Source organism: Mus caroli, chromosome 14 (assembly GCF_900094665.2).
Source record: "Mus caroli chromosome 14, CAROLI_EIJ_v1.1, whole genome shotgun sequence".
Lineage (NCBI taxonomy): Eukaryota > Metazoa > Chordata > Mammalia > Rodentia > Muridae > Mus > Mus caroli.
In genome coordinates, this window is record NC_034583.1 from 103,959,314 (window position 1) to 103,974,932 (window position 15,619).

The following is a 15,619-nucleotide window of genomic DNA, read 5'->3' on the forward strand; positions in this document are numbered from 1 at the left end:
AGAGACAGAGCGAGAGAGAGAAAGTCACGTGGGCAGGTGGGAGTCTACACAGTGAGTGCAGTAGAGTGGAGTTAAGTTCATGTAGTTTAGGGCAGGTCAGTGAGACATTTGAAGCCAGAGAATAAGGAGGAGCCAGAAGTGATTGGGTTACCTCACTCAAGATGATATCTTCCAGATCCATTAATTTGCCTCAGAATTTCATGTATTCATTATTTTTAATATCTGAGTAGTACTCCATTGTGTAAATGTACCACATTTTCTGTATCCATTCCCCTGTTGAGGGACATCTGGATTCTTTCAACCTTCTAACCCAATCACAAAAGAACTCACATGATATGAGTTCACTGATAAGTGGATATTAGCCCAGTAACTTAGAATACCCAAGGTACAATTTGCAAAACATATGAAAATCAAGAGGAAGGAAGACCAAAGTGTGGATACTTTGTTCCTTCTTAGAATGGGGAACAAATACCCATGGAAGGAGCTACAGAGACAAAGTTTGGAGCTGAGATGGAAGGAAGGACCATCCAGAGACTGCCCCACCCGGGGATATATCCCATAATCAACCACCAAACGCAGACACTATTGAATATGCCAGCAAGATATTGTTGACAGGACCCTGATATAGCTGTCTTTTTTGAGGCTATGCCAGTTCCTGGCAAATAAAGAAGTGGATGCTCACAGTCATCTATTGGATGGAACACAGGACCCCCCAGTGGAGGAACTAGAGAAAGTACCCAAGAAGCTGAAGAGGTCTGCAACCCTATAGGAGGAACAATAATATGAACTAACCAGTACCCTCCAGCGCTTATGTCTGTAGCTGCATATGTAGCAGAGGATGGCCTTGTTGGCCATCAGTGGGAGGAAAGGCCCTTGGTCTTTCGAAGATCATATACCCCAGTACAGGGTAATGCCAGGGCCAGGAAGCAGGAGTGGGTGGGTTGGGGACCAGGGCAGGGGGAGGGTATAGGGAGCTTTAGGGATAGCATTAGAAATGTAAATGAAGAAATATCTAATAAAAAAGAAAAAAATAAAAGATGAATTTCAAAAAAACTTGCAAAGAAAAAAAATAACTCAAGTAACATGTAAATGACCACTCGGGAATTTATATTATTCCCAAATTCACTATTATCATGCAGCACACTACATCAGAACCATCATGTACAGATAGATCATGACTAATACTACTTATAAGAAAAGGGTTTTTTCAGCATTTTTTCTGCATTTAAACTCGCTTCATCAGTGACCATGTGGTCACTATATCTCTTAAAATGGCAGCCTCAAAGAAGATGATGTTTGTCCCAGCAATGATTTCTTTTTTTTAAATTTTTTTCCATTTTTATTAGATATTTTCTTTATTTATATTTCAAATGCTATCCTGAAAGTTCACTCTACCCTTCCCCAGCCCTGCTCCCCTACCCACCCACTCCCACTTCTTGGCCCTGGCGTTCCCCTGTACTGAGGCATATAAAGTTTGCAAGACCAAGGGGCCTCTCTTCCCAATGATGGCCGACTATGCCATCTTCTGCTACATATGCAGCTAGAGACACGAGCTCCGGGGGTACTGGTAAGTTCATATGATTGTGCCACCTATAGAGTTGCAGACCGCTTTAGCTCCTTGGGTATTTTCCCTAGCTTCTCCATTGGGTGTCCTGTGTTCTATCCAATAGATGACTGTGAGCATCCACTTCTGTATTTGCCAGGAACTGGCATAGCCTCACACGAGACAGCTATATCAGGGTCCTTTCAGCAAAATCTTACTAGCATATGCAATAGTGTCTGGGTTTGGTGGCTGATTATGGGATGGATCCCTGGGTGGGGTACTCTCTGGATTGTCCATCCTCTGGTCATAGCTCCAAACTTTGTCTCTGTAACTCCTTCCATGGGTATTTTGTTCCCTATTCTAGGCAGGAATGAAGTATCCACACATTGATCTTCCTTCTTCTTGATTTTCATGTGTTTTGCAAATTGTACCTTGGGTATTCTAAGTTTCTGGCACAATATTCACTTATCAGTGAGTGCATATCAAGTGACTTCTTTTGTGATTGAGTTACCTCACTCAGGATGATGTCTGATTTCATTATTTGCTCCCTCACTGGTATTACTGATAAACAAATTAAATATATTTTAACTTTAAAAAAAAATGTCCTAAGAAGGTAACATCGCTTTTTGTCCCATTTCACCTTGGTCTCCAGTCAATGCTTAACTATTCCCTTTGTAGTTACAAACACTATGAATGTATTGGTGGGAACAGAGATTCATTTCTGACATCTTATCTTTCCTTGGCCTTCACTCCATCCTCACTTCTCAAGAATATCCATGCACACGCATATTACCCTCTTGCCTGACTATTAAAATAGCAGGAATCAGAATTCCCTTATGTCATATCCTCGTTACTTTTCATCCAATGGGTTCAGTGAAAAATCCAGTTTAAAATTTCTAAACTTTCTTGACAGACATACATTCTTACATTAGGAATGTCTTCCTAGAAACTGGTCTAAATTAAAAAAAATCGCTCTCTCCCTTTCACATTCCTTTTATTAATCTTCTCTAAAGTATTGCTTTTGTGGCAAAAAAAAAGGCATTGTGAGTGAGAAGGAGGGATAGAAGGAGGGAAAAGTGAAGGTAAAATTACAGATTTGAAAATGTTGTATACATGGTACAATTTTAGGTTAAATCATTTTTCTCATATAACACACTCCCATAATGCTAACATCTACTTACTTTTGCCCAAACTATCTTATGATCTCTCCTCTCATTTTTCTAGATGGCTTCTATCTTTCAAATACTACATTTCAAGGTCTGAGTTTGAACACTTTGTAGGAAATTCCATTAAGAGAAACACCTAAGTGATCAGTTATTGAAACTCCTGTTGAGAAGATAACCCTACTATAATATAAACTGTGCTGCCAGAAATATAAGCCTAAATAAATCTTTCTCCTATAATTTGCTTTTTGTTGGAAAAATAACTGAGGCAATAACTCAATCTTTCTTTCTACTTATATATTTATTTATTTACTTACTTACTTATTCATCTATTTATTTATTTATTGAATCATTTTACTCGTTTACATTTCAAATGTTATCCCCCTTCCTGGTTATCCCTCCACAATCTTCCCATCCCTCCCTTGCTCTCCCTCTCCCCTAACTTTATGAGGGTGCTCTACTACCCACTCACCCATTTCTGCCTCATTGCTCTAGCATCCCCCTATGCTGGAGCAACAAGCCTCCACAGGACCAAGGGCATCCCCTCCCGTTGATGCCAGATAAGGCCATCCTTTCCTCCATGTATACTCTTTGGTTGGTGGTTTATTCCCTGGAAGTTCTGGATGGTCCCAATAGTTGATGTTGTTTTTCCTAATGAGTTGCAATCCCCTTCAGTTCCTTCAATCCTTCCCCTAGCTCTTCTATTAGGGTTGCTGGGCTCAGTTCAATGGTTGGCTGTATCTGCATCTTTAGAAAGTAACATATAAAGTGGCCTTATACATTGGAATTATTGCAGACTCATTAATTTAATGAACACAACACAAAAATTAACAGTGTAGACATTGGTCTCTTCAGGGTAATTCTTACAAGGCTTCTACTCTGGATCATGGCAGTCTGTTAGAGAACTGAGTCCCGAATGACAGATTTTAGTATCAAGTTTAGACTTCGAAACCACCCCCATAGTTATCCTGCCTTCTTGACAGTGATGAAGAAATTATTTTCTCCAAGAAATACCCATAATTTCTATTTCGTCTATTAAGTTAGTTCTCAGAATAGACACACATCTCTGTTTTATAATATATTATCATGGCTCAATGAGACAGTGTCACAACTTAAATTTTAAACATACACATCTGTCTACATCAATGGCCATTGTCTGAATGTGTCTGTTTTAGGAAATTAATTGTCCACTTCTTTTGCCATTAACAGATGTTCAGATATGTTAATATACCTGCACATGCAGGAATGTTTTTTAAGGAAACTCTCCCTAGGTTGTACAGGCTGGTTTTGAACTAATTTTTTTTTTCTACTTAAGCTTCACAATCGCAAGCTTGAGTCTATTATAACTTACAATAGGGAACCTTTCCAAATAGAGAACCTTGCTCTTTTGCAGTCAGTAAAATTACTGAATTTGCTGCCTATCTTCTTGGAAATGGGGTCTTTATTTTAACAAGTATTATTTATGCCAGGCTATTTTGAAAGATCCACATGAATTTCTTAAGCAGTAATGAGCTCCTACTTTCCCATGTGAAACTACTAGTCTTACTTGCAGTGGCTGATTCTTAGTCTCTCTCTCTCTCTCTCTCTCTCTCTCTCTCTCTCTCTCTCTCTCTCTCTCTCTCTCCTCCTTTCTAAAAGGAGCTGCTAAATTTTCATGTTTCATTTTGTCTTTTGGTCCTAAGTATTCCATATAAAGCTCTACCTACCCAATGAATTTTGAAGTCTAACAATAATTACCTAAGTTCTTGTACTCACATAACAGCTGCCCAGATCTTGTTAATCTTCTAACTCAATTTTATCTTGTTAAAACAGATAACTCCACATGCTTCATATGCCATTCCTTAAGACCTGAGGATAACATCATGAGCAGTCATGAATCACCTTTCACACAACCCCTGTCTGCTCACATGGCATTTTGTCATTCACAGTTCAGGAGGAAAATCTATTGGAAAGGTTCACACAGCAGAGTACAGGACAGGTTGTGTCTCTTAGGAGGAATCAGTTAGTCTCTCTGTCAGCACTCCGCTCTGATTGTCTTCCCACTGTGGAGATAAAGGAGATACAAAAATTATCCATTTCACAAGATCAAATTGTGGAATTCTTTGCAACAGGAACACCTTGCAGGCTTCCATATTCAATGTTTCGTATTCTTACTTTTATTATTGAGATTGTTAACCTTCAACATCGTTCTCTTGTACTGTAATATGATTCCCTTATTTATATTATGAATATTTATATTCCTTCTATATATTATATTATTTATATTTATATTGTGAGAGCATCCTTTTAATTTATGAGCAGATAAATGCTTAAATTTTGACAACATTCCTATATTATCTTCATTTTATATATACATGTCAAATAAATGATAAATTATTTTATCTGGCAAACTAATAAGATCTACAAGAAAAATAGCAATCATTACTTCTAATTTTTATCTTCATAAAGCCTTTATACTGGTTATTAAAGGTAACCAAAGGATTTTATTTTACTAATATATTTTACAACTATATATTAACTGCTTATACTTTACTTATGTCAAACCATCTATTAGCTTGTTACCATTCACGTTGGGGGAGCAGAAGACATTAATCACAGGACTTGCATCGTTGCATTCCATCTGAGCAAGGTTTGATTTTTGTATCGGAAAGTAGGAAAATCTACAAGGAAATGAGGATATTTTTTATTTCTTTGATTTATTGATTTACTATTATTTATTCCTACTGGATTTATATTGGTACCTTTCCTCAGTTTCACATTCTTTCAAAGCAGTTATAACTTTAAACACAGGTATTTCTGTATACACAGGAAGTGTCAAAGCCCTGCTTTGTATGCGATCTATAATGCTGCTATTTAAACTCTTATCTATGGTCCAACACTTTGGTAATTTCCTTCTGGTAGTCTTAGAGAATAGAGATTACATATAATAGCAAACAAGGAGCACATAAACTCTGGGAATCCAAGGACCACAGGGCACTTGCAGGGCTGTTTGCCCTAAAGCTTATCCTAATCTTAAATAAGAACATTCTGGCACACTTCAACTTCATTGTGTTTTCAGTTTGAGACACAGTAGTTTACTGATCCATATCTTGTACATATATATTCAAAGTGTTTATAATTTTGCATTTTGCAGTGATTTTTATTCTGTTAAATATTTCCTTGAAATAGTTTCTCAGAAGGACTGTGTCCTGTGTGCTCAGAGTTTCATGCTTAGGGTAAGTAACTCACCACAATTTTGATAGTAGGCCAATAATAATGAACCAGTTAGGATTTCTCAATTAGGTAAAGAATTTTTATTCTTGCAAAAAATAATTTCAGACATCCATGCTTGTACTTCTCAATCAGTCCATAGCAGAGTTACAGATGCACACTTTTTTTTATTAGATATTTTCTTCATTTACATTTCAAATGCTATCTTCTTTCTGAAAGTCCCCTATACCCTCCCCCAGCCCTGCTCCCCAACCCACCCACTCCTGTTTCCTGGCCCTGGCATTCCCCTGTACTGGGGCATATAATCTTTGCAAGACCAAGGTCCTCTCCTCCATCTGACTAGGCCATCCTCTGCTACATATGCAGCTAGAAGTTCTCCCTTCTCTTGTCCCAATCCATGCTTGTGACCTAACAGAATGCCACACATTGAGTCTCTAAGCATCTTCATATATGCCTTTTGAAACTTTAAACAATAAAAGGTATTGAGTAGATAATGTGATAAGCTTATACAATCTATACTTCAGCTGATTAAAATAAAATTATGATACCTAAAAACAGACTATTAAACCATATATAGTATAGAATAACATTTTAAAAACCTGAATTAAACATACCAATTCTCTTCTTTGGTGTTATAAATGTAAACCAACACAGTTTTTTGTGCACCATTCATGGCTATTAAGTAGTGTTTCTTACAAAAAAATTCAGCTTGCAACAAGATCAAGTTCATGGTCAAAACAGAAAGTGTTGGGGTTTCCATTTGTAGTTATTTTCTTTCTATGAAATCTAGAAAAGTGACATGCAGAGTGTGATTCCTGAAAAAGTCAGGGTATCTTTTTGCTTTTGTTTTTTGTCCTCTTTGGTAGGATATTTCAAACTGTCATCTCTGAATATTTATAAAATACAGAAGGGCAAAAATGAAATGAGGCATTGTACTTTGGTCTTTGCATAATATGTGTTGCAGTTACACACAGCCAAAACGTAGAGCTTGCAAACATTTTATGTTACACCTTTTGAATCCCTTTAAAGTATTTATTAAATATTTAGTAAATACCTATTTATAAATTTATAAAAAGCAAAATATGTTAGAAACATTTTTTAAAAAAATCCATCTACACTGAATTCTGCTGACATAATGCTTGAAAAATATCTCCAAGGGAACCTTAAAATATTTATTAGTTCAAAACCGTGTTAGATATTCTAAAACTTCTAAGACTACACAGGTTCTCATTAACACATGGGGAAGCAACCAGCAAGTCCATTATTTCTCATCTGTAACTGAAGGAAGGTCACACTTAAAAGTCGCAAAGTGCATATAAAAACAAAAGCAATGCTCAAAATGTCCCTTGGCACAAACTTAACGAATAGTTTAGTTCTGCAAAACAGAGCCCAGTGTTCCATGTTATAGAGAGACCTGCTGGTTAAAATCAGGGTGATTAGCAAAGTGAAAGAGAGAATAATGGAGAACTAAATGTCAATCCTTTTCTCTCTTTCACATTACAAGTGAAAGGTCAAGATGAGATGAAATGGGAGAGGACTTTAGGTGTTCTCCTGATGTTTCACGTACACTAATTATGAAGCTTTGGGGAAATCTTAAATTTACCCAAATCTCTAAGAAATCCCAAGAAAGTAATAAGCTAAATAAATGTTATAATAGCAATAAATCATGCACTGGCCAAGCACCACATAGTACTGTTTCATATTTCTATCTCTATTCTACCACTGAGGAATATTGAAAGAGAGGAGGCCAAGACTGAAGCTCTATACCAGAAAGATCTCTAAGCTTACAGCAATGAGGTCTTAACCCCTTCTACATTCTGCAAACTCTTCAATCATCAACAATGATTCCCGATTTCACGACCCAGCTTGCCAACATCCAAGGCCCTCTGCTTATTGACACATGTATGGAATAATCAGCTATAAATGTCAGATTCTTGAGACTAAGAAGAGAAGACAGAACAAATAATTTTTTCTTCTACAGCAGGAGTATACGCTACTGCTGATGAGCAGGATCAAACAAATAAAAGAAGGAACCAATTAGATAGAGCATTTTTCTGCAATATATTTTGTGATTTTTCAAGAACTGATGCTGTGTTCTGTGTGATCTGTATCAGAGAAATCATGGCTCACTTCTGTCTCAAGTAGGGTGTGCCCCTTCTTCTCTACGTCACGTGACCTGCTCCTCTCTCCAGAAGCTGGAAGCATTGCTGATTCTCATTCAATGGGTGATAGCATTCACTCCCAAGTTGTATTACCTATAAACTTTAGGGTGATCATTCTTTTCAAAGTAACTCTACTATAAAATTCACCCTTACATTTTAGAGTTTAATTCTAATGCTGAATAATGTCAACCTAATAGTACAGACATTTCTCAAGTCAAAATTGAATTTGTTAAGCCTTTTTCAACCACAATCTCTCACTCATATTTGTAATGGCTAAATCGTATATCTCCACCTCACCTACCATGGTGACAATGGTTCTGCTCTCTTGTCAAAACCTTGTAATGGAAACATAGAATTTGTGTCCACAAATGTGTTAAGGGCTGTATAAGTCACCCATGGAAGGGGTTACAGAGACAAAGTTTGGAGCTGAGACAAAAGGATGGACCATCTAGAGACTGCCATATCCAGGGATCCATCCCATAATTAGCCTCCAAATGCTGACACCATTGCATACACTAGCAAGCGTTTGCTGAAAGGACCCTGATATAGCTGTCTCTTGTGAGACAGGGCCAGGGCCTAGCAAACACAGAAGTGGATGCTCACAGTCAGCTATTGGATGGATCACAGGGCCCACAATGGAGGAGCTAGAGAAAGTATCCAAGGAGCTAAAGAGATCTGCAACCCTGTAGGTGCAACAACATTATGAACTAACCAGTACCCCGGAGCTCTTGACTCTAGCTGCATATGTATCAAAAGATGGCCTAGCTGGCCATCACTGGAAAGAGAGGCCCATTGGACTTGCAAACTTTATATGCCCCAGTACAGGGGAACGCCAGGGCCAAAAAGTGGGAATAGGTGGGTAGGGGAGTGGGGGGGAGGGNATGGGGGACTTTTGGAATAGCATTGGAAATGTAATTGAGGAAAATACCTAATAATAAAAAAAAGAAAATAGCTAATAAAAAAAAAAGAAAAAATATACTGATATCACTACTTACTAAAGTTTTACTCACTGACCTTACACATACAAACAACTTGCTATTAACATTTAAAAACTGAACCACCAACCTAATAACACACACAAGCTGGACCTAGGCCTCCCTGGACGTATATACATACATAGCAGATGTGCAATTTGTTCTTCATGTGAATCATGGACAACTGGAGATGGAGCTATCCCCAAAGCTGCTGCCTATATGTAGGTTATGTTTTACTAGCTGAGCTATCTTTCTGGCTTCTGTGTGAGAAAAAGCACGTGACCTCACAGAGACTTGAGGTGCCAGGAGAGGGAGGTATCCTGGGATGCTCCACCCACCCAGAGGAGGAGGTGAGGGGGGGTAGGAGGGAAATATTGTGGGAGGTACTGGACGGGAGGGGGATAATAAGTGGGATACAAAGTGAACAAGTTAAAAAACATAAACAAAAACAAAAAACAAAACAAAACAAAAAAAACCATGTGCACTTGTTTGTAATTCTATTTCATCTTAATCTTGAAAATTTGAAGTTTTGGAGGGGTGACCGGCAGCATTGGAGAGAAAGAATAGTGTAGACGTGATTAAGATGTATATTCATCAAGACAAATTTCAGACAGTTCAAAATGACTGTGACATCCCTGGAATACAATTGAGAAACTCCCAAATTGACCAAGGTAAAAGTAAAGCAAACAGAGCAAACTGACACAACCATGAATAGTTTCCTCGAAAACCGTTCTCCAGAAGGCAAACATGCTTTAGAAATGTTTAGAAAAAGGGGGAGTGGGTGGGTAGGGGATTGGGGAGGTGGGTATGGGGGACTTTTGGGATAGCATTGGAAATATAAACAAGGAAAATATACCTAATTAAAAAAATAAAGAAATGATTAGCTCTCGTTTGTGAAGAGTAGTAAGGTGGAATAAGCTGCCACCTGACGGTCTGATTTCATGGCAGTTTGCCGGTGTAAAGATCCTTGTCAACTAACGGATTGCATTGTTAATGCTTTAGCTACTCTATTACCTGAAGGAGTTCCACTAAGCCTTGTTACCTCATCAGCATGTGCTTACCAGGGTGCAGGTTACCCGTTTATGCTCCGTCTCGCCAGGTACTCCTCTCTTTATCTAACTACTAACTCCCTGAAGTCGTTCTATTCTAGCCTTGAATCAGTCTGGAAACCATACAGTGCACACCAGAAAGTGGAGCACATATACTGTAGTTAGCATTTAATTCTTTCTAATGACTAACAGACAATAAACTTTGATTAATCCCCAATGACAAATCAGTAGTCTATTTTGGGAGGATGGAAGGAAGACTGTCCCCTCCTTTCCATGATTTTCTTGCAAGAGACAGAGACTACCTCAATATAAACAATTTTCAGTGAATTAGAGTAGCAATCTTTGCCATAATAATTATAATAAAAGTATGTATACATCTTTTCCTTTCCAAAGTATCAACCTTGAATATTAGGAAACACCACGAGCAAATTATAAATGCCCAAATTGTGGATTTTTACTCTATTTTCAATATGACGTATATAACAAAGCAAATTATAAATATCCTTAAAGTTTCTAACTACTTTTAGTATTGAATTTGGCTTTTGATTTTACTTTTTCTGAAACCACGGTCAATTTAGAGGTAAAAAGATATTTGTCTTGCCCAGAGATTTCACAGAAGCTCTCTGATTCATCTCACACCAGTTCAAAAAATTATATCTAGCTTTGTATTACTCATTTAGTTCCACCAGAGAAACTGGTGCCTTTGTGTGCCTTGTGCTTCCCATTCCCTGAACATTCTATCCTGTGGCAAAGGGAAAATGAAGACAACAGAGGGTGAAATGCCATGCACTTGGGTCACAGTTGCTGTCAAACCTTCCAGATTTGTTTCTCAACGAAAAGGAAAAACAAAAACAAAAACAACAACAAAAGCGAAAAACAAAAATCAAAATACCCATCAGAAACTGAACTCCTGTTCTATCTGTGCTTCGTCCTACCTCTGAAGATATATTATGTCTATTGTGATAGCTTCTTCTACTCCTTTAAAGAAAAATCTCACTACCTCTGATTCCTTTTCTGATCTATGAAAATTTTGTATGAGAACTTGGATTGAGAACATTCCATTTCTGCACATCAAAAATCTACATCATCAGATCTCTAGGTAGAGAAAACCAAATCTGAGTCTGTCTGTGTGGCTTCATATGTATTGCTTTACCTACAAAAGTGTGGTTGGTGTGTTTATGTCTGAGCATTGGGCCAGGGACCCCACAAGACAGATTCTCATAGAAGGATCATCATCCCCTCCAAGATTATGAGAGCAGTGTGGGGGTTCATGGAGGTATAACTAGTTGTATTTCTCTTTGAATTTAAATTGGGATGAAAGTGAGCCAGGACATTTCTCACCCCATGAGGGAGAGGATGATCCTAACACCCAGAGGTAATGATAATTGAATATAGGTTACAAGTAACATCCAAAGAATTAATCATGAGATAAAGAAAGAGGTTGTAACCGGTAAAAGGTTTGCAGTCAGACCATCAATAAACCTTAATTGACTGCTACAGGTTACTTGATCTATACGAAGCTATAAGTAAAATAGATGTCAATATGCAACAAGAGAAATTACGGTTTCAAGCTGGAGAAAACGAATAGAGATGTGAGCTACGAAGAGCTGGAAACGCAATGCGAGAAGCTGTGTTCAGATGCAGATATTGGTTGACTGGGGATGTATATTTGTTCTTGACCAGCAAAACAATACAGATTTTTAAAAATTTAACCTGAAGACCGGCAAACATTGACACCGATTTGACCTACTTCAGTTACATAGCATCCTAAAATGTGGTCTGGCTCTTTCAAAAGAAAGAAAACAAGCCAGTGCTGATTTATGAGGCAGAAACAAGTCCAGAGATAAAGACAACCCATAACTTTATTCTTTAAAATGAAGTTAGTACTAAAAAGTTAATATCAAAAAACTAAGAAAAACCAAAGTTCTTATTTGTGTTCTATACAGAAATGTGTATGCTTTAGTATGTGCAAGATTATAAATACATGAGGAAAAGAATTCATTTTATTTTCCTTATAGAATTAATTTTGAACTTCGATGTCTACTTAGTGAACTGTTTTCTGATATGGGGTCCAATTCAAATGTGTGAATTCACAAAGTAAAACGAAAAAGGAAACACCTGCAACCAAGGCAAACCAAAAACCTGCCATTTTCTCTTCATAAGCTCTTAACTTTGCAGTAAGGTTTCTATTGCATTTTCCTAAGATATGTAGTTATAATAACTAAAGTGTAATGTCTAGAAAATAAGCAGACAATATAGCCAACCATTCATAGACACCTGACTTTGTTGAATGTGCTAGAATTAAAAATAAGCACTGAAGCTTTTCTGTTTTGAAAACACTACAGGTGCTGCCTGTGCCTGTGCCTGCACTATTCACTGCCCAACCCTACCTGCCCTTGGGGATTGGAGTTAAGGACACAGACTCCAGGAGCAGGTGAGAGCTCATTGAACACAGCTGCAAGCTCCTTTAATACCCTCCACCTGCACCTCATTGGTCCCCAGAAAGAATCTCTTCTAAATAGCAGTTCCCGATTGACTGGCATTGTCTGCACCAGCAATCCTTGGTCTCTCAGGCCGTCTTCAATTAGGTCCTCAAGCAGGAGATGCTTCTGCAGGTGGGTAGCCCCACGTTTGCTTAGAGGTGGCCCTGGCGTTCCTGCTACATACAGGGGCTGAAAAAAATAACCCAGTGATTAAGAACACATACTGCTCTTGCAGAGGACCAGGGTGAGATTCCTAGAATCCAGGTTGGGCAGCTCTTAACAAATGTGTAACTCAAGTTCCAGAGGGATTAGAAGTGTCTAGTCTTCTCTGTCACTTGCACTCACACTTACTCCTGCAAGTGACTAATTCACACACATGCAATTAAGCATCATAAAAGTTATTTTTCAAACAACTGAGAAAAAACTCACACTAGACTATTTTCTATTCATCTTTCAAGGAAAGATGACTGATTTTTTATTATAATTTTATTTTGATTATTGGGGTTGAGAAAGCCCATCCTCTTATATCATATCTTCATATCACATGTCAGGTATCAAGAAAATCTACTAAATTTTATAAAGTAGGCTTAAAGTTGTAAGATATTACACAATAAAAATTCTTAATTATGATACAAATTAACAGAATGTCTTATTGCTGAGTGTAATATTTCTTGTTGAGTTGATGCAAATACTTGCAAATAACTTCCATAAGCAAAATTCTTTTTTTGTTGTTGTTGACACTAACAAGAAAGATCTCTTTATAAAGTTCATTTTCACTTACAATTGTAGATTAGTCCTGCGACTGATTTCCCTCTTCATTAGGTGGGAGTCATTAATCACACACAATGAATGCAGAATCAGTTTTTGTTCCCTAGAATACAGGCTTTGTGAGGCATACTTATTATCATAAATCTTCTTAAAAGAGTGTCTAATAGCATCCAATCACTTGTAACATCAGTGAGTAAAATTTAAAGTGCATTCTCTTCCACAGGCTTTTATAGTTGAAGCCATCATCATCGATTTTCACAAGGGCGATTTTAAGCACAAGCACGTAAATATAAGTCAGCACCCTTATCTGTGGCTGTAGAAAACACATCTTTTACTGTCTTTCTCCTGAATGGGGTTCTACCCTGCCCTACTCCTTTCTGCTCTTGTCATCCCATGGACTGTCTAGAGTTTGTAGCTCAATAATTAATTCCTTTTGTCTGGGAGCAATAAATTTTCATATTTCTTTCTGCCCAGAAAATTCTGACACATTAAATCAGAGAAAGATAAAAATGACTTGTCTTAAAAACCTAGATCTTCTCATCTCTCTATGGCATGTCATTAACAGTTTTTAATGCATTAAATTTTCCTTAGAATGAATTTATTCTTTAGCAAGTTCATGAATGTGTACAGCGCATTCCGATTACTCTCTTTTACCAGCCTCTCTATTCTCCCTTGTATTGCTGTCAACCCTTTTTCCTCCCCCCAAGTCCCTCTCTCATACTGATACCTTTTGATTTGGTTTTTTTGACCTAACGACTTCTTTTTTTTATTAGATATTTTCCTTATTTACATTTCAAATGTTACCCCTTTCCTTGTTTCCCCTCCGAAAACCCCCTATCCCCTTCTTTCTCCCTCTGCTTCTATGTGGGTGCTTCCCACCTACCCACTCTGGCATTCTTCTACACTGGGGCATCAAGCCTTCAGAGGACCAAGGGCCTCTCCTCCCATTGATGTCTGTTAAGGAGATGAAGGGGTTTGCAACCACATAGAAGGAACAACAATATGACCTAATGACTTCAATGCCCTGTAGATGGGATGGGGAGGGACTCGTGGGGAGGACCCTATTACTTACTGACAGAAGCTGGACACGGAGCAAACACTGTTGTACATCTACTCTCTGCAATTTAAATATTAAGCTGAAAGAAAATGTTTTATGGTGTAGGAGGCAGGGTATAGGAAAGGTGCTATCACTTTGAAATCCTCTGTCCTTCTGTTTCCTTACCCTCAAATGAGCCTGACGCCATGATTCTGAAGATCTCTCAAAAATTATGGTGCATAGAAGAAATAGTCACACAATCTCCCAGTTTGTCACAGCATTAAACTTTCAGCAGTGGGGAATCACAATTACCTTGTCCCAGGAGCTTCAGAAAGCCCAGCTAATACCTGGTCTAGGTTGAAATCAGAATCCAGATTTGTTCCTCTTCCAGCCCAGCCTTTGGATACACCTACGGTCCTTTCTGACAGCATTAAAATTTTCACGGTGAGTCTAGTTTCCTCCTGCAAGCAGTCATGAAAAGCTGAGGGCTCAGTCATATGATGTAGATGCGACACTTCACAAAGGAAAATGCCAAGCCAATTCGTAAAGAGATGTCAAAGGGAAAAAATTCCTTAAACTTGAAAAAAGTAATTTCTACTCTTTTACAGGACTGGACAACAATGGCAGCATTCGCACCAAGACTGTGAAGAAGGCGGCCCAGGTCATCATGGAGAAGTACTACATGCTCCTGGATAATGACTTCCACACCTGCAAATGTGTGTGCGATGAGGTTGCCATTATCCCTAGCAAGAATCTTGTCAACAAGATAGCGGGCGGGCGATGTCTCGCATCTGATGAAGCAGACTCAGAGAGGTCCTGTAAGAGGTATCCCTATCAAGTTGCAGAAAGGAAAGAGAGGAGAGAGAATTTTGCTCCTGAGTTCTCAGCCCTAGATCAGGAGATCACCGAGGTAGATCCTGACACCAAGGAGATGCCAATGCTTCTGGACTTTAGCAGTTTCTCCAGCCTGCAGGTCACTGGGCCTACGGTTGTGATGCATTTCAAAGCACCAGGCGGCAGTGTTTAATCTGTTGTGCCACATTTTCAATAAACCTGAAAACAAAAAAGTAATTTCTAAGTTTACAGCAGGCAAAGAAATTGAAATAATTATACTTCAATGTTATCACTTTATATTTTAGAAAATGCATAGAGACTAAAGTTATAGACTTATATTTTCATGAGAATGCTTCCTTTTTCATACATTGAGCCTAGACATTTTTTAAGGTAAAGA

The 15,619-nt window shown here is 38.1% G+C and overlaps 1 pseudogene; it reads left to right on the forward strand.

The window, feature by feature from the left end:
* Positions 1 to 9,635: 9,635 nt before the first annotated feature.
* LOC110309010 lies at positions 9,636 to 15,415 on the forward strand (annotated as a pseudogene).
* Positions 15,416 to 15,619: the final 204 nt, after the last annotated feature.